This window comes from Hyperolius riggenbachi, chromosome 5 (genome assembly GCF_040937935.1).
Source record: "Hyperolius riggenbachi isolate aHypRig1 chromosome 5, aHypRig1.pri, whole genome shotgun sequence".
Lineage (NCBI taxonomy): Eukaryota > Metazoa > Chordata > Amphibia > Anura > Hyperoliidae > Hyperolius > Hyperolius riggenbachi.
Genome location: NC_090650.1, coordinates 131,064,721 through 131,074,846, shown reverse-complemented (window position 1 = coordinate 131,074,846; position 10,126 = coordinate 131,064,721).

The following is a 10,126-nucleotide window of genomic DNA, read 5'->3' as shown; positions in this document are numbered from 1 at the left end:
GTAAGTAGAGCAAGTATTTATCTACTTATATCTTTAGTTTTTTTCCCCTGAGATAGTATAGCTGACAGCTCCTCTTTAACCCGCCAACACACCCCTCACACATATTACGTGCCTAATGCCTAAACCTTAATCCCCCCCCCCACACACACACTACCTATGTAATGCCTAACCCTTAAGCCCCCGACACAAACTGCGTACCTAATGAGCCCCCCCAGCACACACTTAACCCCCTTGGCATACACTACCTGCCTAATGCCTAAACTTAAACTCCCCCCCCCCAACCGCACACACTATCTACCTAATGCCTAACCCCTAACCCACCCACCTGTACGTACCTACCAAATGCCTAAACCTAAACTCTTCCCCCGCGCACACTAACTGCCTAACCCTTACAACCACTAAAACTACCTCTACCTAGCTAATGCCTAACTAAAACACACACACACACACACACACACACACACACACACACACACACACACACACACAGCACACTTTATTGCCCACACTAACGTTATTTATCAATAGCACCCTACATAAGCCAAACTGCAGACGTTATTTAACTGCAAAACGGTGAATGGATTTAATGTAACACTGTCAAGGTTAGGATTAGGCACCACTGGGGGAGTCTTAGGGTTAGGCACCATCAGGGGGGTCTTAGGGTTAGGCACCACCAGGGGGGGGTTTAGGGTTAGGCACCACCAGGGGGGGTGGTTAGGGTTAGGCCCCCACCAGGGGGGTGGTTAGGGTTAGGCACCACCAGGGGGGTGGTTAGGGTTAGGCACCACCAGGGGAGTGGTTAGGCACCTCCAGGGGGTCTTAAGGTTAGGCACCATCAGGGGGGTCTTAGGGTTAGGCACCACCAGGGGGGTGGTTAGGGTTAGGCACCACCAGGGGGGTGGTTAAGATTAGGCACCACCAGGGGGGACTTACGGTTAGGCACCACCGGGGGGGTGGTTAGGGTTAGGCACCACCAGGGGGGTGGTTAGGGTTAGGCACCACCAGGGGGGTGGTTAGGGTTAGGCACCCCCAGGGGGTCTTATGGTTAGGCACCACCAGGGGGGTCTTAGGGTTAGGCACCACCGGGGGGGTTTAGGGGTTAGGGATAGGTACAGAGAGGGTCTGTGTGTTAACGCTAAATAACAATAAGGCTTTAACGTTAAATAACAATAAGGCTTTAACGTTAAATAGCGATAAGCGGCAACTGTATTAGCGGCAACAGCGTGCTCCATTATTCGCAGGCGCCATTTTCAGATGGATCCGCCCCAGTATAGGGAGTTTAGTTGCCCCAGTACAGGGAGTTTAGTTGCCCCAGTATAAGGAGTATAGTTGCCTCAGTATACCTAGTATAGTTACCCCAGTATAGGTAGTATAGTCGCCCTTAGTGCCCTCCCCCTGCAGCACTCGTGCTATCTTAGCACAAATTTTTACTGCGAATCTCCCGTGTAGAGCTAAGTCTCCCCAGCAGACACTAGCTAGGAGTTTTAATCCAGGGGCGTAGGAATAGGCCCTGCAGCCCCTGCGCCCGCGGGGGGGCCCGGCCCCCCCCTGGGGCCCGCTTGGGGCCGTTTTGTGGGTGCTGGAGGGGTGGCAGCATGAGGGGAAAGCCTTGCCCACAGTCGGCGGGGAGAGGGGTAGTTCCCCCCTCTCCCTCACCTCGGGGCTCTCCCCTCTGTGCTCCCCTCCAGCTCGTAAGTGTCTGTGGGGCTGTGGTGGGCAGCGAGCGGCGGGCAGATACATACCTGCTTCCGTGCGTTCCATCGGAGACTTCTCCCTCTAGCGGCTGACGTCACTTCCGGAAGTGACGTCAGCCGCTAGAGGGAGAAGTCTCCAATGGAACGCACGGAAGCAGGTATGTATCTGCCCGCCGCTCGCTGCCCACCACAGCCCCACAGACACTTACGAGCTGGAGGGGAGCACAGAGGGGAGAGCCCCAAGGTGAGGGAGAGGGGGGAACTACCCCTCTCCCCGCCGACTGTGGGCAAGGCTTTCCCCTCATGCTGCCACCCCTCCAGCACCCACAAAACTCCGAGCGGGCCCCAGGGGGGGGGGGCATATTACGATTTTCTGGTGTCTGCTGCCCACATTACGATTTTCTGGTGTCTGCTGCCCTCATTACGATTTTCTGGTGTCTGCTGCCCACATTACGATTTTCAGGTGTCTGCTGCCCACATTACGATTTTCAGGTGTCTGCTGCCCTCATTACGATTTTCAGGTGTCTGCTGCCCTCATTACGATTTTCAGGTGTCTGCTGCCCACATTACGATTTTCAGGTGTCTGCTGCCCACATTACGATTTTCAGGTGTCTGCTGCCCTCATTACGATTTTCAGGTGTCTGCTGCCCTCATTACGATTTTCAGGTGTCTGCTGCCCACATTGTGATTTTCAGGTGTCTGCTGCCCACATTACGATTTTCTGGTGTCTGCTGCCCTCATTACGATTTTCTGGTGTCTGCTGCCCTCATTACGATTTTCTGGTGTCTGCTGCCCACATTACGATTTTCAGGTGTCTGCTGCCCACATTACGATTTTCAGGTGTCTGCTGCCCTCATTACGATTTTCAGGTGTCTGCTGCCCTCATTACGATTTTCAGGTGTCTGCTGCCCACATTACGATTTTCAGGTGTCTGCTGCCCACATTGCGATTTTCAGGTGTCTGCTGCCCACATTGCGATTTTCAGGTGTCTGCTGCCCACATTGCGATTTTCTGGTGTCTGCTGCCCACATTACGATTTTCTGGTGTCTGCTGCCCTCATTACGATTTTCTGGTGTCTGCTGCCCTCATTACGATTTTCTGGTGTCTGCTGCCCACATTACGATTTTCAGGTGTCTGCTGCCCACATTACGATTTTCAGGTGTCTGCTGCCCTCATTACGATTTTCAGGTGTCTGCTGCCCTCATTACGATTTTCAGGTGTCTGCTGCCCACATTGCGATTTTCTGGTGTCTGCTGCCCACATTACGATTTTCTGGTGTCTGCTGCCCTCATTACGATTTTCTGGTGTCTGCTGCCCACATTACGATTTTCTGGTGTCTGCTGCCCTCATTACGATTTTCTGGTGTCTGCTGCCCACATTACGATTTTCAGGTGTCTGCTGCCCACATTACGATTTTCAGGTGTCTGCTGCCCTCATTACGATTTTCAGGTGTCTGCTGCCCTCATTACGATTTTCAGGTGTCTGCTGCCCACATTACGATTTTCAGGTGTCTGCTGCCCACATTACGATTTTCAGGTGTCTGCTGCCCTCATTACGATTTTCAGGTGTCTGCTGCCCTCATTACGATTTTCAGGTGTCTGCTGCCCTCATTACGATTTTCAGGTGTCTGCTGCCCACATTGCGATTTTCTGGTGTCTGCTGCCCACATTACGATTTTCTGGTGTCTGCTGCCCTCATTACGATTTTCTGGTGTCTGCTGCCCTCATTACGATTTTCTGGTGTCTGCTGCCCACATTACGATTTTCAGGTGTCTGCTGCCCTCATTACGATTTTCAGGTGTCTGCTGCCCTCATTACGATTTTCAGGTGTCTGCTGCCCACATTACGATTTTCAGGTGTCTGCTGCCCACATTACGATTTTCAGGTGTCTGCTGCCCTCATTACGATTTTCAGGTGTCTGCTGCCCTCATTACTATTTTCAGGTGTCTGCTGCCCACATTGTGATTTTCAGGTGTCTGCTGCCCACATTACGATTTTCTGGTGTCTGCTGCCCTCATTACGATTTTCTGGTGTCTGCTGCCCTCATTACGATTTTCTGGTGTCTGCTGCCCACATTACGATTTTCAGGTGTCTGCTGCCCACATTACGATTTTCAGGTGTCTGCTGCCCTCATTACGATTTTCAGGTGTCTGCTGCCCTCATTACGATTTTCAGGTGTCTGCTGCCCACATTACGATTTTCAGGTGTCTGCTGCCCACATTGCGATTTTCAGGTGTCTGCTGCCCACATTGCGATTTTCAGGTGTCTGCTGCCCACATTGCGATTTTCTGGTGTCTGCTGCCCACATTACGATTTTCTGGTGTCTGCTGCCCTCATTACGATTTTCTGGTGTCTGCTGCCCTCATTACGATTTTCTGGTGTCTGCTGCCCACATTACGATTTTCAGGTGTCTGCTGCCCACATTACGATTTTCAGGTGTCTGCTGCCCTCATTACGATTTTCAGGTGTCTGCTGCCCTCATTACGATTTTCAGGTGTCTGCTGCCCACATTGCGATTTTCTGGTGTCTGCTGCCCACATTACGATTTTCTGGTGTCTGCTGCCCTCATTACGATTTTCTGGTGTCTGCTGCCCACATTACGATTTTCTGGTGTCTGCTGCCCTCATTACGATTTTCTGGTGTCTGCTGCCCACATTACGATTTTCAGGTGTCTGCTGCCCACATTACGATTTTCAGGTGTCTGCTGCCCTCATTACGATTTGCAGGTGTCTGCTGCCCTCATTACGATTTTCAGGTGTCTGCTGCCCACATTACGATTTTCAGGTGTCTGCTGCCCACATTACGATTTTCAGGTGTCTGCTGCCCTCATTACGATTTTCAGGTGTCTGCTGCCCTCATTACGATTTTCAGGTGTCTGCTGCCCACATTGCGATTTTCTGGTGTCTGCTGCCCACATTACGATTTTCTGGTGTCTGCTGCCCTCATTACGATTTTCTGGTGTCTGCTGCCCTCATTACGATTTTCTGGTGTCTGCTGCCCACATTACGATTTTCAGGTGTCTGCTGCCCACATTACGATTTTCAGGTGTCTGCTGCCCTCATTACGATTTTCAGGTGTCTGCTGCCCTCATTACGATTTTCAGGTGTCTGCTGCCCACATTACGATTTTCAGGTGTCTGCTGCCCACATTGCGATTTTCAGGTGTCTGCTGCCCACATTGCGATTTTCAGGTGTCTGCTGCCCACATTGCGATTTTCTGGTGTCTGCTGCCCACATTACGATTTTCTGGTGTATGCTGCCCACATTAGGATTTTCTGGTGACTGCTGCCCACATTGCGATTTTCTGGTGACTGCTGCCCACATTGCGATTTTCTGGTGACTGCTGCCCACATTGCGATTTTCTGGTGACTGCTGCCCACATTAGGATTTTCTGGTGTCTGCTGCCCACATTACGACATTCTGGTGACTGACTGCTGCCCACATTAGGATTTTCTGGTGACTGCTGCCCACATTACGATATTCTGGTGACTGCTGCCCACATTAGGATTTTCTGGTGACTGATGCCCACATTGCAATTTTCTGGTGACTGCTGCCCACATGGCGATTTTCTGGTGACTGCTGCCCACATTGCGATTTTCTGGCCCACATTACGATTTTCTGGTGAACACTGCCCAAGTTACGATTGTCTGGTGAATGCTGTCCATGTTACAATTTTCTGGTGAACTCTGCCCACATTACGATTTTCTGTCCCACATTACGATATTCTGGTGAACGCTGCCCACATTACGATTGTCTGGTAAATGCTGCCCACGTTACAATTTTCTGGTGACTGCTGCTCACGTTACTATTTTCTGGTGACTGGTGCCCACATTACGATTTTCTGGTGAACTCTGCCCACATTATGATTTTCTAAAGGCCCACATTACGATTTTCTGGTGAACTCTGCCCACATTACTATTTTCTGGCCCACATTACGATTGTCTGGTAAAATGCTGCCCACTTTACAATTAATTTACAGTGAAACGCTGCCCCATTACGATTATTTGGCACCTATGGGGGGGGGGGCCCATCCAAATATTCGCAGGGGGGCCCAGTGATTTCTAGTTACGCCCCTGTTTTAATCCTTTTTTTTCTATAAAATAATCGCATTAAGTTAGCAGAGAAACTCATCTCCAGGAAAATGCTGAGAGATGCCACAGCGGAATCGAGATCAGAATATCTGGCAGTCTGTATTGGGGTTCTTGGAAGTCCTTCAGCGTGGACCTTTATTTTGCAGCCTCAGCAGGTAAATAGTTATTATCAGACTCCCAAGGTTAGGCACAGTCCTTTTCAGAGTCTTAAAGTAGACCTGAACAGGACAGAAGGAAATGTTTAGTCTGTCTAATTCCCCCTCATCTGTGACTAATCACAAGTTGTAATTCGATCTCTCAGTTGTGTCAGCTGGCTGCCTCAGCAGAGCAGCTAATTTGTAAGCACAGGATGTTAACCCTATGTCTGCTTCCATGAAAGCAGGAAGTAGACAGACTGCTGATTTATTGCACGATTTGTATCCGCTGTAACAAATGAAATTAAAATAAATGTCATTTTTATTTTTTAAAAAAATATTTAAATGAACAAAAAGAAAAAAGTCGCAGCAGCAATCAGATGCCACCAACAGAAAGCTCTGTTGGTGGCAAGAAAAGAAGGGCAGACTCATTTGTGTGCTTAGTTGTACGGCCCTGCATCAATCGGTTAAAGCTGCAGTGGCCTGAATTGTAAAAAATGGCCTGGTCACTAGGGAGGTGTAAGCCTGTGGTCTTCAAGTGGTTAAGTTATTTACTGTTTGTGAATATTAATAACAGGTGCGCTTCAGCTGTAATGTAAATCCAGGCTGGCAGTCTGTGCTACAACACCAATGAAACTCATCCAGATTCTGGACGCAAGAGCATCATTCAGTAAACAACAAAAATGTTTTGTTTCTTAAAGAGGAACTGTAGGGAAATTAACAAAACAAATACAATTTCTTATTTTTTGTACAAAATTCACTTATAAATGATTTAGTTGGTGTTTGCCCATTATAAAATCTTTCCTATCCCTGATTTATGGTACATTCTGAAATGTATCACTTGTGGTGACGTATTTAGTTCTGCCAGGTGATCTGTACGGAATGAGTCTACTGAGAGTTCTATGCACAGAAGGAGAGTGCTTGCTTGGCAGTTGGAAACAGATGTTATTTCCCACAATGCAACAAGTTCCACAGGCAGGAAACTGTCAGGACCATGGTCATGACATCACACTATGGGAGGGGTTTTACCACAATATCAGCCACACAGACCCCTCTGATGATCTATCCGAGAAAGTGTAAAGATTTCTTGTGGGAAGGGGGGTATTGGCTACTGATTGGAATGAAGTTCATACCTTGGTTAAAGTTCCTCTTCAACTTCTAGCACTAGTTGCTTTATAAACCAAAGCAAAAAGGAAGACATACATGTAGACAGATGTGCAAACAGGGTCTCATTACTACCAGCCAAATATGTTCTTCATTGCGCCTGTTCTATTTGGTACAGTGCGCAGTCTCCCAATTACAGGGACTCTCTATCCAGATAGGCTTTAATGAACCCTGACCTTCCAAACTCCCAGTACTAGTGATATTTGTAAACCTTGCCTTTCTAAACTCACACAGGTATACCACATAATGTTAATCTATTGAGCCCAGAAGCAATGGAAATAGTAGTACTGCAAAAGTGGCTTGCAAAAGTATTCGGTCCCCTTGAAGTTTTCCACATTTTGTCACATTACTACCACAAACATGAATCAATTTTATTGGAATTTCACGTCAAAGACCAATACAAAGTGGTGTTCATGTGAGAAGGGGAACGAAAATCATACAGGATTCCAATTTTTTTTTTACAAATCAATAACTGCAAAGTGGGGTGTGCGTAATTATTCAGCCCCCTTTGGTCTGAGTGCAGTCAGTTGCCCATAGACATTGCCTGATGAGTGCTAATGACTAAATAGAGTGCACCTGTGTGTAATCTAATGTCAGTACAAATACAGCTGCTCTGTAATGGCCTCAGGCCTGGAACCCACTGAAATCCGCAAACGCAAAACGCAACCGCTAGCGTTTTGCCTGAGCGGTTTGCAAGCGGATTCATGCGAGTTTTCGGTCGCGTTTTGCAACAGTGTATTTTTTTCCTCAGCGGTTGTGAAGCGTTTTGCGTTTCGCGTTTTTATCCTGATTGGTCCTGTGAATTATTTTTAATTTTGTTACAGTGTGCTGAACCGCAAAACGCTAGCAAAACCGCTCAGTTTAGGTTTTGCTGAGCGTTTCTGCTAGCGTTTCAATACTTTACATTGAAGCGCTAACGCTCCCAAAATGCTGCAGGTCCTGCGTTTGCGTTTCTGGGAAACGCAAGCACTCCTGTGGAAGTTGCCCCATCCATTAACATCAGCTGAGCGTTTTGGCAAAACGCTAGCATATCGCAGCGCTGCCAAAATGCTCAAAAAAACGCTCTTGTGGGTTCCAGCCCTAAGAGGTTGTCTAAGAGAATCTTGGGAGCAACAACACCATGAAGTCCAAAGAACACCCCAGACAGGTCAGGGATCAAGTTATTGAGAAATTTAAAGCAAAAAGATTTCCAAAGCCTTTAACATCCCACGGAGCACTGTTCAAGCGATCATTCAGAAATGGAAGGAGTATGGCACAACTGTAAACCTACCAAGACAAGGCTGTCCACCTAAACTCACAGGCCAAACAAGGAGAGCGCTAATCAGAAATGCAGTCAAGAGGCCCATGGTGACTCTGGATGAGCTGCAGGTTGGCTGAATTTTGCTACTATTCTGAATACACTACCCTTATGTTGTAAGTACTTTATTATCTTGCACCCATTTATGGAACTCTGGTTTCCTCTTCAGGGGGTCTATTTGGAACCTCTGTGGTCTATTATTATTGTAACAAGGTACAAATCGTTGTATCAGCTTACTTGAAATATAATCCAAATACCAGACGAGCTGCGAACTACAAGACACATTTCAACTAACAGTACTTACTTAGAGTAGGTCCATTCCAGATTGAATCCGTTTCAAAGGGATCTGTTTTTGTACAGAATATTTTTTTCTTCCCTATTTTCTTCAAAAATACCTTTTTGCAGCCTACGTTTCCAGTCCGTGGAAACGTATCCCCAGCCCTGGCCATGGGTGGGTGGGGGGCACCATGCTGGAAGGGGTAGCAGCCAGGATGGGAGGTTTGCAGCGGGGAAGGGGGTTTTCCGCCCCCCCTCACCTGAGTCCCCCATCCCATCCCCCCATCCCACTCCCCCTCCAGCTAGTTTCTGATTAAAATATGATATGAATGGGTACCCCTTTTAAAAATAAAAAGTCAGATACTCACCTAAAGTAGCAGTATTCAACCAGTTCGGTCAAATACTGCCACTTTGGCCGCCGAAGGGAGGTTTCGGAAATCTTCGGGAGCACTCGGGCTCCATAGTGCGCATGCACGAGCGCCCTCTATGACGCACTCGCGCGGGTCTATGACGCACTCGTGCGTGCGTGGTATGGAGCGGCCCGTCTTCGAGAGCCTGAGTGCTCCCGAAGACTTCCAAAGTCCCCCGCGGCAGGGGATTTGAACTGAGGATCCACCGGGCACGGGAGAGGAGAGGGAAGGCTCATTAGGACCGAGCCTTCCCTCTCCTTAGGGGAGTATCTGACTTCTTTTTTTTTTTTAAATCAGTACCCATTGGCTTTAAAAATAAATGTAATAAAGCAAGTGGCGAGTGGGGAATTTACTTCCATGCACTCCACCACTCGCCGCATCACTTCCTGTAATGCCGCCTCTGTACTTAATTGGGCACACACAGGAAGTGACGCGGCGAGCGATGGAATGCAAGCAAGTGAGTAAGTTCCCCGCTCGCCGCTTGCTTTAATACATTGATTTTTAAAGTATTTGGAACAGATACTAGCTGGAGGGGGAGCGGGGAAGGGGGGACCCACCTCCCTACCGTCCACTGCAAACTCCCGTCCTGGCTGCTACCCTCTCCTGCATGGTGGCCCCCTCTCTCCCCACAGGCTGGGACACAGAAAACGGATCCGTTTCTGTGTCCAAAGATGCCTGTGTAGAGGGGGATCCATTTTACCATTCATTTTTACTACCCCTGCGTGTATCAGGATCCATATGCGGTCTGTGAAAATGCAGCAAATACGGACCTTCCAATCAGGTTTTGAAAATGGGTCCCCGCAAACGCAGACGGATCCGTTTTTGTTTGGGTAAAGACGGCTGCTATTTTTAACATTGCTATCCGCGGCTCCGGTTTTCATCAGGTTTTAAAAATAGAGCCACGGATATGTTCCCGGACCTAGTGTGGACCTACTCTTATAGGGCAATCAGCATCAAAACCAGGAAACCCCTTAAAGAGAACCTGGACTGAAAATAAAAAGTAAAAATAACCATACACAGGTCATACTTAACTCCTGTGTAGTCTACTTCTCAAGTGTGTGG